Source organism: Lates calcarifer, linkage group LG13 (assembly GCF_001640805.2).
Source record: "Lates calcarifer isolate ASB-BC8 linkage group LG13, TLL_Latcal_v3, whole genome shotgun sequence".
Classification (NCBI taxonomy): Eukaryota; Metazoa; Chordata; class Actinopteri; family Centropomidae; genus Lates; species Lates calcarifer.
In genome coordinates, this window is record NC_066845.1 from 27,215,744 (window position 1) to 27,230,906 (window position 15,163).

The following is a 15,163-nucleotide window of genomic DNA, read 5'->3' on the forward strand; positions in this document are numbered from 1 at the left end:
TTGTTGTCTTATTATACTATCACATTTTTTGTCAATTTTTGATGTCTTACTATACTATGAAATTTTTTTGAAGCCTTACTATACTATGACATTTTTTGATGTTTTTTGATGTCTCACTATACTATGACATTTTTTGTCAATTTTTAAAGCCTGACTATACAATGACATTTTTTTGGTGGTTTTTGACGCCTTACTATACTATGACATTTTTTGATGTTTTACTATACTATGACATTTTTTGTCAATTTTTGTTGTCTTACTATACTATGACATTTTTTGATGGTTTTTGATGTCTTACTATAATATGACATTTTGGTCTATTTTTGACACCTTACGATAATTTAAATTTTTTTGTCAATTTTTGACACCTTACTATGTTATGACATTTTTTGTCAATTTTTGATGTCTTACTATACTATGACAGTTTTTGAAGCCTTACTATACTATGACATTTTTTGATGGTTTTGACACCTTACTATACTATGACATTTTTTTGTCAATTTTTGATGCCTTACTATACTATGACATTTTTGATGTTTTACTATACTATGACATTTTTTGTCAATTTTTGACGCCTTACTGTACTATGACATTTATTGATCGTTTTTGATGTCATACTATACCTATGACATTTTTTGATGGTTTTTGATGTCTTACTATACAATGACATTTTTGTCAATTTTTGATGCCTTACTATACTATGACATTTTTTGTCAAGTTTTGATGCCTCACTATACTATGACATTTTTTGTCAATTTTTGTTGTCTTACTATACTATGACATTTTTTGATGTCTTAATATAATATGGCATTTTGGTCTATTTTTGACACCTTACGATACTATAAAATTTTTTTGTCAATTTTTGACACCTTACTATGCTATGACATTTTTTGATGGTTTTTGATGTCTTACTATACTATGACATTTTTTGTTCAATTTTTTAAAGCCTGACTATACAATGACATTTTTGGTGGTTTTTGATGTCTTACTATACTATATGACATTTATTGATGTTTTTTGATGTCTCACTATACTATGATATTTTTGTCAATTTTTGACACCTTACTATGCTATGACATTTTTTGTCAATTTTTGATGTCTTACTATACTATGACATTTTTTGTCAATTTTTGTTGTCTTATTATACTATCACATTTTTTGTCAATTTTTGATGTCTTACTATACTATGAAATTTTTTGAAGCCTTACTATACTATGACATTTTTTGATGTTTTTTGATGTCTCACTATACTATGACATTTTTTGATGTTTTTTGATGTCATACTATACTATGACATTTTTCAATTTTTAAAGCCTGACTATACAATGACATTTTTTGGTGGTTTTTGACGCCTTACTATACTATGACATTTTTTGATGTTTTACTATACTATGACATTTTTTGTCAATTTTTGATGCCTTACTATACTATGACATTTTTTGTCAATTTTTGTTGTCTTACTACACTATGACATTTTTTGATGGTTTTTGATGTCTTACTATAATATGACATTTTGGTCTATTTTGACACCTTACTATGTTATGACATTTTTGTCAATTTTTGATGTCTTACTATACTATGACAGTTTTTGATGTTTTTTGATGTCTTACTATACTATGACATTTTTTGATGTTTTTTTGATGTCTCACTATACTATGACATTTTTGTCAATTTTTATGCCTTACTATACTATGACATTTTTTGTCAATTTTGTTGTCTTACTATACTATGACATTTTTTGATGTCTTAATATAATATGGCATTTTGGTCTATTTTTGACACCTTACGATACTATAAAATCTTTGTCAATTTTTGACACCTTACTATGCTATGACATTTTTTGATGGTTTTTGATGTCTTACTATACTATGACATTTTTTGTCAATTTTTAAAGCCTGACTATACAATGACATTTTTTGGTTTTTTGATGTCTTACTATACTATGACATTTTTGTCAATTTTTGATGCCTTACTATACTATGACATTTTTTGTCAAGTTTTGATGCCTCACTATACTATGACATTTTTTGTCAATTTTTGTTTTCTTACTATACTATGACATTTTTTGATGTCTTAATATAATATGGCATTTTGGTCTATTTTTGACACCTTACGATACTATAAAATTTTTTGTCAATTTTTGACACCTTACTATGTTATGACATTTTTTGATGGTTTTTGATGTCTTACTATACTATGACATTTTTTGTCAATTTTTAAAGCCTGACTATACAATGACATTTTTTGGTGGTTTTTGATGTCTTACTATACTATGACATTTTTGTCAATTTTTGATGCCTTACTATACTATGACATTTTTTGTCAAGTTTTGATGCCTCACTATACTATGACATTTTTTGTCAATTTTTGTTGTCTTACTATACTATGACATTTTTTGATGTCTTAATATAATATGGCATTTTGGTCTATTTTTGACACCTTACGATACTATAAAATTTTTTGTCAATTTTTGACACCTTACTATGCTATGACATTTTTTGATGGTTTTTGATGTCTTACTATACTATGACATTTTTTGTCAATTTTTAAAGCCTGACTATACAATGACATTTTTTGGTGGTTTTTGATGTCTTACTATACTATGACATTTATTGATGTTTTTTGATGTCTCACTATACTATGATATTTTTGTCAATTTTTGACACCTTACTATGCTATGACATTTTTTGTCAATTTTTGATGTCTTACTATACTATGACATTTTTTGTCAATTTTTGTTGTCTTATTATACTATCACATTTTTTGTCAATTTTTGATGTCTTACTATACTATGAAATTTTTTGAAGCCTTACTATACTATGACATTTTTTGATGTTTTTTGATGTCTCACTATACTATGACATTTTTTGATGTTTTTTGATGTCATACTATACTATGACATTTTTTGTCAATTTTTAAAGCCTGACTATACAATGACATTTTTTGGTGGTTTTTGACGCCTTACTATACTATGACATTTTTTGATGTTTTACTATACTATGACATTTTTTGTCAATTTTTGATGCCTTACTATACTATGACATTTTTTGTCAATTTTTGTTGTCTTACTACACTATGACATTTTTTGATGGTTTTTGATGTCTTACTATAATATGACATTTTGGTCTATTTTTGACACCTTACTATGTTATGACATTTTTTGTCAATTTTTGATGTCTTACTATACTATGACAGTTTTTGATGTTTTTTGATGTCTTACTATACTATGACATTTTTTGATGTTTTTTGATGCCTTACTATACTATGACATTTTTTGATGTTTTTTTGATGTCTCACTATACTATGACATTTTTGTCAATTTTTGACACCTTGCGATACTATAGAATTTTTTGATGGTTTTTGACACCTTACTATACTATGACATTTTTTGTCAATTTTTGATGCCTTACTATACTATGACATTTTTTGTCAATTTTTGATGCCTTACTGTACTATGACATTTATTGATCGTTTTTGATGTCATACTATACTATGACATTTTTTGATGGTTTTTGATGTCTTACTATACTATGACATTTTTTGTCAATTTTTACAGCCTGACTATACAATGACATTTTTGGTGGTTTTTGATGTCTTACTATACTATGACATTTTTTGATGTTTTTTGATGCCTTACTATACTATGACATTTTTTGTCAATTTTTGATGCCTTACTATACTATGACATTTTTTGTCAATTTTTGTTGTCTTACTATACTATGACATTTTTTGATGTCTTACTGTAATATGACATTTTGGTCTATTTTTGACACCTTACGATACTATAAAATTTTTTGTCAATTTTTGACATCTTACTATGCTATGACATTTTTTGATGTTTTTTTATTTCTTACTATACTATGACATTTTTTGATGTCTTACTATACTATGACATTTTTTGATGTTTTTTGATGTCTCACTATACTATGACATTTTTTGATGTTTTTTGATGTCATACTATACTATGACATTTTTTGTCAATTTTTAAAGCCTGACTATACAATGACATTTTTTTGTCAATTTTTGATGCCTTACTATACTATGACATTTTTTGTCAATTTTTGTTGTCTTACTACACTATGCCATTTTTTGGTGGTTTTTGATGTCTTACTATACTATGACATTTTTGTCAATTTTTGATGCCTTACTATACTATGACATTTTTTGTCAAGTTTTGATGCCTCACTATACTATGACATTTTTTGTCAATTTTTTGTCTTACTATACTATGACATTTTTTGATGTCTTAATATAATATGGCATTTTGGTCTATTTTTGACACCTTACGATACTATAAATTTTTTTGTCAATTTTTGACACCTTACTATGCTATTACATTTTTTGATGGTTTTTGATGTCTTACTATACTATGACATTTTTTGTCAATTTTTAAAGCCTGACTATACAATGACATTTTTTGGTGGTTTTTGATGTCTTACTATACTATGACATTTATTGATGTTTTTTGATGTCTCACTATACTATATTTTTGTCAATTTTTGATGCCTTACTATACTATGACATTTTTTGTCAATTTTTGATGTCTTACTATACTATGACATTTTTTGTCAATTTTTGATGCCTTACTATACTATGACATTTTTTGTCAATTTTTGATGCTTACTATACTATGACATTTTTTGTCAATTTTTGTTGTCTTACTATACTATGACATTTTTTGATGTCTTAATATAATATGGCATTTTGGTCTATTTTTGACACCTTACGATACTATAAAATCTTTTGTCAATTTTTGACACCTTACTATGCTATGACATTTTTTGATGGTTTTTGATGTCTTACTATACTATGACATTTTTTGTCAATTTTTAAAGCCTGACTATACAATGACATTTTTTGGTGGTTTTTGATGTCTTACTATACTATGACATTTTTGTCAATTTTTGATGCCTTACTATACTATGACATTTTTTGTCAAGTTTTGATGCCTCACTATACTATGACATTTTTTGTCAATTTTTGTTGTCTTACTATACTATGACATTTTTTGATGTCTTAATATAATATGGCATTTTGGTCTATTTTTGACACCTTACGATACTATAAAATTTTTTGTCAATTTTTGACACCTTACTATGCTATGACATTTTTTGGATGGTTTTTGATGTCTTACTATACTATGACATTTTTTGTCAATTTTTAAAGCCTGACTATACAATGACATTTTTTGGTGGTTTTTGATGTCTTACTATACTATGACATTTTTTGTCAAGTTTTGATGCCTCACTATACTATGACATTTTTTGTCAATTTTTGTTGTCTTACTATACTATGACATTTTTTGATGTCTTAATATAATATGGCATTTTGGTCTATTTTTGACACCTTACGATACTATAAAATCTTTTGTCAATTTTTGACACCTTACTATGCTATGACATTTTTTGATGGTTTTTGATGTCTTACTATACTATGACATTTTTTGTCAATTTTTAAAGCCTGACTATACAATGACATTTTTTGGTGGTTTTTGATGTCTTACTATACTATGACATTTTTGTCAATTTTTGATGCCTTACTATACTATGACATTTTTTGTCAAGTTTTGATGCCTCACTATACTATGACATTTTTTGTCAATTTTTGTTGTCTTACTATACTATGACATTTTTTGATGTCTTAATATAATATGGCATTTTGGTCTATTTTTGACACCTTACGATACTATAAATTTTTTTGTCAATTTTTGACACCTTACTATGCTATTACATTTTTTGATGGTTTTTGATGTCTTACTATACTATGACATTTTTTGTCAATTTTTAAAGCCTGACTATACAATGACATTTTTTGGTGGTTTTTGATGTCTTACTATACTATGACATTTATTGATGTTTTTTGATGTCTCACTATACTATATTTTTGTCAATTTTTGATGCCTTACTATACTATGACATTTTTTGTCAATTTTTGATGTCTTACTATACTATGACATTTTTTGTCAATTTTTGATGCCTTACTATACTATGACATTTTTTGTCAATTTTTGATGCCTTACTATACTATGACATTTTTTGTCAATTTTTGTTGTCTTACTATACTATGACATTTTTTGATGTCTTAATATAATATGGCATTTTGGTCTATTTTTGACACCTTACGATACTATAAAATCTTTTGTCAATTTTTGACACCTTACTATGCTATGACATTTTTTGATGGTTTTTGATGTCTTACTATACTATGACATTTTTTGTCAATTTTTAAAGCCTGACTATACAATGACATTTTTTGGTGGTTTTTGATGTCTTACTATACTATGACATTTTTGTCAATTTTTGATGCCTTACTATACTATGACATTTTTTGTCAAGTTTTGATGCCTCACTATACTATGACATTTTTTGTCAATTTTTGTTGTCTTACTATACTATGACATTTTTTGATGTCTTAATATAATATGGCATTTTGGTCTATTTTTGACACCTTACGATACTATAAAATTTTTTGTCAATTTTTGACACCTTACTATGCTATGACATTTTTTGATGGTTTTTGATGTCTTACTATACTATGACATTTTTTGTCAATTTTTAAAGCCTGACTATACAATGACATTTTTTGGTGGTTTTTGATGTCTTACTATACTATGACATTTATTGATGTTTTTTGATGTCTCACTATATTCAATTCAATTCAATTTTATTTATATAGCGCCGTATCACAACAACAGTCATCTCAAGGCACTTTTCATATAGAGCAGGTCTAGACCATACTCTTTAAAATAGGTATTTACAGAGAGAGACCCAACAAATCCCACCAAGAGCAAGCACTAGGCGACAGTGGCAAGGAAAAACTTCCTTTTAAGAGGCAGAAACCTCGAGCAGAACCGGACTCAGGGTGGGCGGCCATCTGCCTCGACCGGTTGGGTTAAGAAGGAGAGGGGGGGGGGGGGGGGTAGAGAATAGCGAAAGAAGAACATAGCATAACACAGGTTCCATATCAGATGTAAGATGAGGCCAGTAATACAACAGTAGTAGTGATAGTAGTGATAATTAAAGTATTAACTGCTAACACAGCAATACAACTAATAGCAGTAGCAGTATAAGTAATTTCTAATTCTAGCAGCAGGTGTTGAGTGGAGTTGTAGGAGCAGCAGGAGACTTGTCATCACAGATCAGACTCTACAGCTCCAGAGGCAGAAATACCTGCAGAAAGAGACAGAAGAGGAGAGAGAGACGGAAGAGCACAATACTACAGGAAAGGGGACATATTGAGTTAGTAACATGTAACATGGGATATGAATCCATATTGAGTGGAGAGAGAGAGAGAGAGAGAGAGAGAGAGAGAGAGAGAGAGAGAGAGAAAGAGAGGAGCTCAGTGCATCATGGGAGATCTCCCGGCAGTCTAGGCCTATAGCAGCATAACTAAGGGATGGTTCAAGCCTGAGCCAACCCTAACTATAAGCTTTATCAAAGAGGAAAGTTTTAAGCCTACTCTTAAAGGTACAGAGGGTGTCTGCCTCCCGGACCGAAACTGGGAGAAGGTTCCACAGTAGAGGAGCCTGATAACTGAAGGCTCTGCCTCCCATTCTACTCTTGGAAACTCTGGGAACCACCAGTAAACCAGCATTTTGGGAGCGCAGAGTCCTGGTGGGATTGTAGGGGACTATGAGATCTTTAAGGTAAGATGGAGCCTGACCATTAAGGGCTTTGTAAGTGAGGAGGAGGATTTTGAATTCTATTCTGGATTTGACTGGGAGCCAATGTAGAGAGGCTAACACAGGAGAAATGTGATCTCTTTTCCTAGTTCCTGTCAGTAGTCGTGCTGCAGCATTTTGAATCAGCTGCAGAGTCTTTAGAGACTTGTTGGGGCAGCCTGATAATAATGAATTACAGTAGTCCAGCCTAGAAGTAACAAATGCATGGACTAGTTTTTCTGCATCTTTTTGGGACAGAAAATGTCTAATTTTGGAGATGTTACGCAGATGAAAAAAGGCAGTCCTAGAAGTTTGTTTTATGTGTGAGGTAAAGGACAAATCCTGATCAAAGGTGACTCCCAGATTCTTTACAGTGGAGCTGGGAGCCAGGGCAATGTTGTCTAATGGAGCTACATTATTAGAAAGTTTGTTTCTGATGTGTTCAGGACCAATTATAATGATTTCAGTTTTATCTGAGTTTAGTAGTAAGAAGTTGCTTGTCATCCAGATTTTAATGTCCCTAAGACAAGCTTGGAGTTTGGCTAGATGATTGGTTTCATTAGGTTCCATTGACAGATAAAGCTGTGTATCATCTGCATAACAATGGAAATTTATGGAGTGTTTCCTGATAATATTGCCCAAGGGAAGCATATACAAAGTGAAGAGGATTGGTCCAAGCACTGACCCTTGTGGAACTCCATGTCTAACTTTTGTGTGTATGGAGGAGTTGTTGTTAACATGTACAAACTGAAGCCTATCAGATAGATAGGACTTAAACCAGTTTAGTGCAGTTCCTTTAATGCCAATAAAGTGCTCCAGTCTCTGTAAAAGGATGTGATGGTCAATTGTATCAAAAGCAGCACTGAGATCTAACAAGACAAGTACAGAAACAAGACCGTTGTCTGATGCTATCAGAAGGTCGTTCGTAACTTTTACAAGTGCTGTCTCTGTGCTGTGATACAACCTAAATCCTGACTGAAAAACCTCAAATAAACTATTGTCCTGTAGAAAGTCGCACAACTGTTTTGCAACTGCTTTCTCCAGGATCTTAGAAAGAAAGGGGAGGTTAGATATAGGTCTGTAGTTGGTTAATACATCTGGATCTAGAGTGGGCTTTTTTAGAAGAGGTTTGATTATAGCTGTTTTATACGACTGCGGAACATAACCTGTTAACAAGGACAGATTTAACATATCTAATACAGGACTGCAAATTAAGGGCAGAGCTTCCTTAAGCAGCCTAGTTGGGATGGGGTCTAAGAGACAGGTTGAAGGTTTAGATGCTGAGATAATTGATGTGAGCTGGGCTAGGTCGATGGTAGAAAAGGAGTCAAGGTTAGGTTTTGCAGCTGACTCTATGGATCCTGTGTTATGGCATAAATCTGTACTGATTGAAGGCAGGATGTGATTAATTTTATCTCTAATGGTAGAGATTTTATCATTAAAGAAGTTCATAAAATCATTGCTACTGAGGGTTATAGGGATGCGTGGATCTATAGAGCTGTGACTCTCTGTCAGCCTGGCTACAGTGCTGAAGAGAAACCTGGGGTTGTTCTTATTATCTTCTATTAATGATGAGTAATAGGCACTTCTTGCATTACAGAGGGCCTTTTTATATCTTTTGACACTATCCTGCCAAGCTAAGTGGGATTCTTCCAGTTTGGTGGAACGCCACACTCTTTCAAGCCTATACTATGATATTTTTGTCAATTTTTGACACCTTACTATACTATGACATTTTTTGTCAATTTTTGATGTCTTACTATACTATGACATTTTTTGTCAATTTTTGATGCCTTACTATACTATGACATCTTTTGTCAATTTTTGATGCCTTACTATACTATGACATTTTTTGTCAATTTTTGTTGTCTTACTATACTATGACATTTTTTGATGTCTTAATATAATATGGCATTTTGGTCTATTTTTGACACCTTACGATACTATAAAATCTTTTGTCAATTTTTGACACCTTACTATGCTATGACATTTTTTGATGGTTTTTGATGTCTTACTATACTATGACATTTTTTGTCAATTTTTAAAGCCTGACTATACAATGACATTTTTTGGTGGTTTTTGATGTCTTACTATACTATGACATTTTTGTCAATTTTTGATGCCTTACTATACTATGACATTTTTTGTCAAGTTTTGATGCCTCACTATACTATGACATTTTTTGTCAATTTTTGTTGTCTTACTATACTATGACATTTTTTGATGTCTTAATATAATATGGCATTTTGGTCTATTTTTGACACCTTACGATACTATAAAATTTTTTGTCAATTTTTGACACCTTACTATGCTATGACATTTTTTGATGGTTTTTGATGTCTTACTATACTATGACATTTTTTGTCAATTTTTAAAGCCTGACTATACAATGACATTTTTTGGTGGTTTTTGATGTCTTACTATACTATGACATTTTTGTCAATTTTTGATGCCTTACTATACTATGACATTTTTTGTCAAGTTTTGATGCCTCACTATACTATGACATTTTTTGTCAATTTTTGTTGTCTTACTATACTATGACATTTTTTGATGTCTTAATATAATATGGCATTTTGGTCTATTTTTGACACCTTACGATACTATAAAATTTTTTGTCAATTTTTGACACCTTACTATGCTATGACATTTTTTGATGGTTTTTGATGTCTTACTATACTATGACATTTTTTGTCAATTTTTAAAGCCTGACTATACAATGACATTTTTTGGTGGTTTTTGATGTCTTACTATACTATGACATTTATTGATGTTTTTTGATGTCTCACTATACTATGATATTTTTGTCAATTTTTGACACCTTACTATGCTATGACATTTTTTGTCAATTTTTGATGTCTTACTATACTATGACATTTTTTGTCAATTTTTGTTGTCTTATTATACTATCACATTTTTTGTCAATTTTTGATGTCTTACTATACTATGAAATTTTTTGAAGCCTTACTATACTATGACATTTTTTGATGTTTTTTGATGTCTCACTATACTATGACATTTTTTGATGTTTTTTGATGTCATACTATACTATGACATTTTTTGTCAATTTTTAAAGCCTGACTATACAATGACATTTTTTGGTGGTTTTTGACGCCTTACTATACTATGACATTTTTTGATGTTTTACTATACTATGACATTTTTTGTCAATTTTTGATGCCTTACTATACTATGACATTTTTTGTCAATTTTTGTTGTCTTACTACACTATGACATTTTTTGATGGTTTTTGATGTCTTACTATAATATGACATTTTGGTCTATTTTTGACACCTTACTATGTTATGACATTTTTTGTCAATTTTTGATGTCTTACTATACTATGACAGTTTTTGATGTTTTTTGATGTCTTACTATACTATGACATTTTTTGATGTTTTTTGATGCCTTACTATACTATGACATTTTTTGATGTTTTTTGATGTCTCACTATACTATGACATTTTTGTCAATTTTTGACACCTTGCGATACTATAGAATTTTTTGATGGTTTTTGACACCTTACTATACTATGACATTTTTTGTCAATTTTTGATGCCTTACTATACTATGACATTTTTTGTCAATTTTTGATGCCTTACTGTACTATGACATTTTTTGTCAATTTTTGATGCCTTACTATACTATGACATTTTTTGTCAATTTTTGTTGTCTTACTATACTATGACATTTTTTGATGTCTTACTGTAATATGACATTTTGGTCTATTTTTGACACCTTACGATACTATAAAATTTTTTGTCAATTTTTGACATCTTACTATGCTATGACATTTTTTGATGTTTTTTTATTTCTTACTATACTATGACATTTTTTGATGTCTTACTATACTATGACATTTTTTGATGTTTTTTGATGTCTCACTATACTATGACATTTTTTGTCAATTTTTGATGTCTCACTATACTATGACATTTTTGTCAATTTTTGACACCTTGCGATAATATAGAATTTTTTGATGGTTTTTGACACCTTACTATACTATGAAATTTCTTGTCAATTTTTGACGCCTTAGTATACTATGACATTTTTTGATGTCATACTATACTATGACATTTTTTGATGTTTTTTGATGTCTCACTATACTATGACATTTTTTGTCAATTTTTGATGTCTCACTATACTATGACATTTTTGTCAATTTTTGACACCTTGCGATAATATAGAATTTTTTGATGGTTTTTGACACCTTACTATACTATGAAATTTTTTGTCAATTTTTGACGCCTTACTATACTATGACATTTTTTGATGTCATACTATACTATGACATTTTTTGGTGGTTTTCGATGTCTTACTATACTATGACATTTTTTGATGTTTTTTGATGTCTTACTATACTATGACATTTTTTGTCAATTTTTGATGTCTCACTATACTATGACATTTTTGTCAATTTTTGACACCTTACGATACTACTGAATTTTTTGATGGTTTTTGACACCTTGCTATACTATGACATTTTTTGTCAATTTTTGACACCTTACTATACTATGACATTTTTTGTCAATTTTTGATGTCTTACTATACAATGACATTTTTTGATGGTTTTTGATGTCTCACTATAATATGACATTTTTTGTCAATTTTTGATGTCTTACTATACAATGACATTTTTTGAAGCCTTATTATACTATGACATTTTTTTTATGTTTTTTGATGTCTCACTATACTATGACATTTTTGTCAATTTTTGACACCTTGTGATATTATAGAATTTTTTGATGGTTTTTGACACCTTACTATACTATGAAATTTTTTGTCAATTTTTGATGTCTTACTATACTATGACATTTTTTGATGTCTTACTATACTATGACATTTTTTGAAGCCTTAATATACTATGACATTTTTTGATGTCTTACTATGACATTTTTGTCAATTTTTGACACCTTACTATACTATGACATTTTTTGTCAATTTTTGATGTCTTACTATACTATGACATTTTTTTAATGTTTTTTTGATGTCTCTCTATAATATTACATTTTGGTCAATTTTTGACACCTTATGATATTATAAAATTTTTTGATGGTTTTTGAAGCTTTACTATACAATGACATTTTTTGACGTTTTTTTACACTGACATTTTTTGATGGTTTTTGATGCCTTACTATACTACGATACTTTTTTGTCAGTTTTTGACGCCTTAGTATACTATGACATTTTTGTATTTTTTTCGATACCGTAGTATACCATGAAATTTTTTCACATTTTTGACACGTTGTCTTTCGAAGGTTTTTGATGCCTTACTGAACTATAGTTTGCTCTGTGTTGGACAGTTGATGTAAAGCTGGTTGTGAATTACCTGGATTCCTCTGTCCTGGTCTCAAAGAACTTCTTCATAGCATGAAGACTCTGATCATGGACAATATCTTTGTGATCATGGATAATGTCTCTGAGATCATAGACGGTGTCTCTGTGACCATCAGCAATGTCTCTCTGGCGATGCTGTCGAATTGGAGACCCCAGTCTCTACCGATTCTTGCACAGGTCTCTACAAAGCATGGGACAATTTCTCTGATCATGGACGATGTTGCGGACCAAGTGGTCACTCCTGGAGGAAATCAAAGAGAAACATACAAAGGAAAATGATCAATACACTACTACCTATTGCTCATCAACAGTTTAACCATGAAAACACAGAGAAACATTCAACATTACAGCTGAACCATAATATGTAACAAAATATTTGAGGGCTGTTTCAGAAAATGAACAGTTCACTGTTAACACCACCTGAAAAACCAACAACAATAACTATTTGGGAAAAAGTCAAATGATTATTAATTGTGCGTCTATCAACTAATCACTAGCCATAGAATATCCTGCACTTCTCCCATTGTTGCAACTAAAATGCTTTGGTGTTGACATATTTATTTCTTTTGTTATTTTTTGTACAAAATCAATAAATACCAAGGTTTGAGCGTATTTAACCAGTGATACTGAGTGAAAAGACTCAGCAGTTGCTGATGTTAATTATTCAGGTCATACACACATTTTCTTCCAACTGGGTAAATGTTTAGGACACATACCTGTGTGGTCTGTGAGGTGATGTTGGTTGCTGGTGTTTCCATCTTAGAAGAGTCTGAATCAGCAGAACAAGCTGACCTGAAACAACACCACGAAATGACACAAAGAGACAGAAATCTGATCATACAAAGATGCAAAACAATCACAACTTGATGCTAAACCGACACGAATGAGAAGATGGAACACAACAAACAACAAACAAATGACCATCGACATATCATCCATCCATCTCATGCTCACTTCACATAAACACACTTATTCCCACTCCCAAAGATGACTGAAAATTTAAGAGTAAAGAGAAACAATTAAAAGAGGAGGCTAATGCTAATGCTAATGCTTACCAGGTTTGATCAGCATCCAGCTTCACAAAGCTCCAAAGCTTTTTTCAACACCCAGGTCTGTTCTGTAATGAAGTTCTCCACGAAAAAACAGCACGAAGCAACGACTCAAACATTGGTCTAGTTGTTTTCTGACATTGTTTTGGCTCATTGTGCTCCACCTAACAACTGGTTCTGATTGGTGGAATCACTGGTAGCCGAACATTCAACCTTTAAAACATTTCAGGGTGAAAAACGAACGAAGGCTGTGACAGAGACAAACGAATTACATAGAAAATCAAAGTAGAACAAAAATGTAATTATTCATGTTGTTGTTTTGGGACTTTCACGAGAAAACATTAATTTCAAAATAAAAGTCTGGTGTTTTTCTTCCTGTCATCAAACCTTTCGTTGAATAAGAAAAGTGAACAAGCTTTAACTGATGAACATCATCATCCTTCACCTCCACATCATCAGCATCATAAATAAATTAACATCAGATATTTCATCACCTCATATTCAGCTCGGGGTTGGTTTCACACTGACACACCACAGACAGACTCAGACTGTTCAGTTTGTCACAACGTGTTTATTTCAGTCGTCATCCCAACTGAGTTTGAACTCTGTTTAATCAGTGATCACAGATTACAGATCCAGTGGAACAGCTGTAAAAATATAAAATATATCTTTAGAACAGTAATAAACTTACACATGTTCTTAGATCTGTGATAAAATAATCATGTAAAAACAGTAAAGTGTAAAAATGATTCTTTAACGCTCACATGTCGATTCTACAGACGAAGGGACCAGGGCTCGACACTGAGCGTTTCACTTGCATTTGTGACTAAAAATAGATGAGTGCAAACTGTAAAATGTTTTTAGGAACAGGTGTGCAAAGCTGAAGCAGCTTCTGTTTTTTTCCAACAAAAAGGTTGATAACAAAACAATGACAATGACAGGGTCACTGTGATGGATCAATCGCAGTTAGCTAGCTGGCTAGCTAGATCGTCTGCATCCATGTCCTTCTCAAATTGATTGCTAAAATGAAAGCTAACAACATATGAGTAGCTACGGAGTCTATTAGTCGTTATTTCACAACTAATAAGGTTTGAAGAAACTTCGGAAGTTCGAACTG

At 30.9% G+C, this 15,163-nt stretch overlaps 1 long non-coding RNA gene across 1 annotated transcript; it reads right to left on the reverse strand.

Moving 5' to 3' along the window:
• Window positions 1-2,003: 2,003 nt before the first annotated feature.
• Window positions 2,004-6,638, reverse strand: LOC127143172 (uncharacterized). The gene is made up of 3 exons (XR_007814416.1): window positions 6,156-6,638; window positions 4,761-5,090; window positions 2,004-2,147 (listed from the first exon to the last, which is right to left on the reverse strand). It is a non-coding gene; the product is annotated as an uncharacterized LOC127143172 (long non-coding RNA).
• Window positions 6,639-15,163: the final 8,525 nt, after the last annotated feature.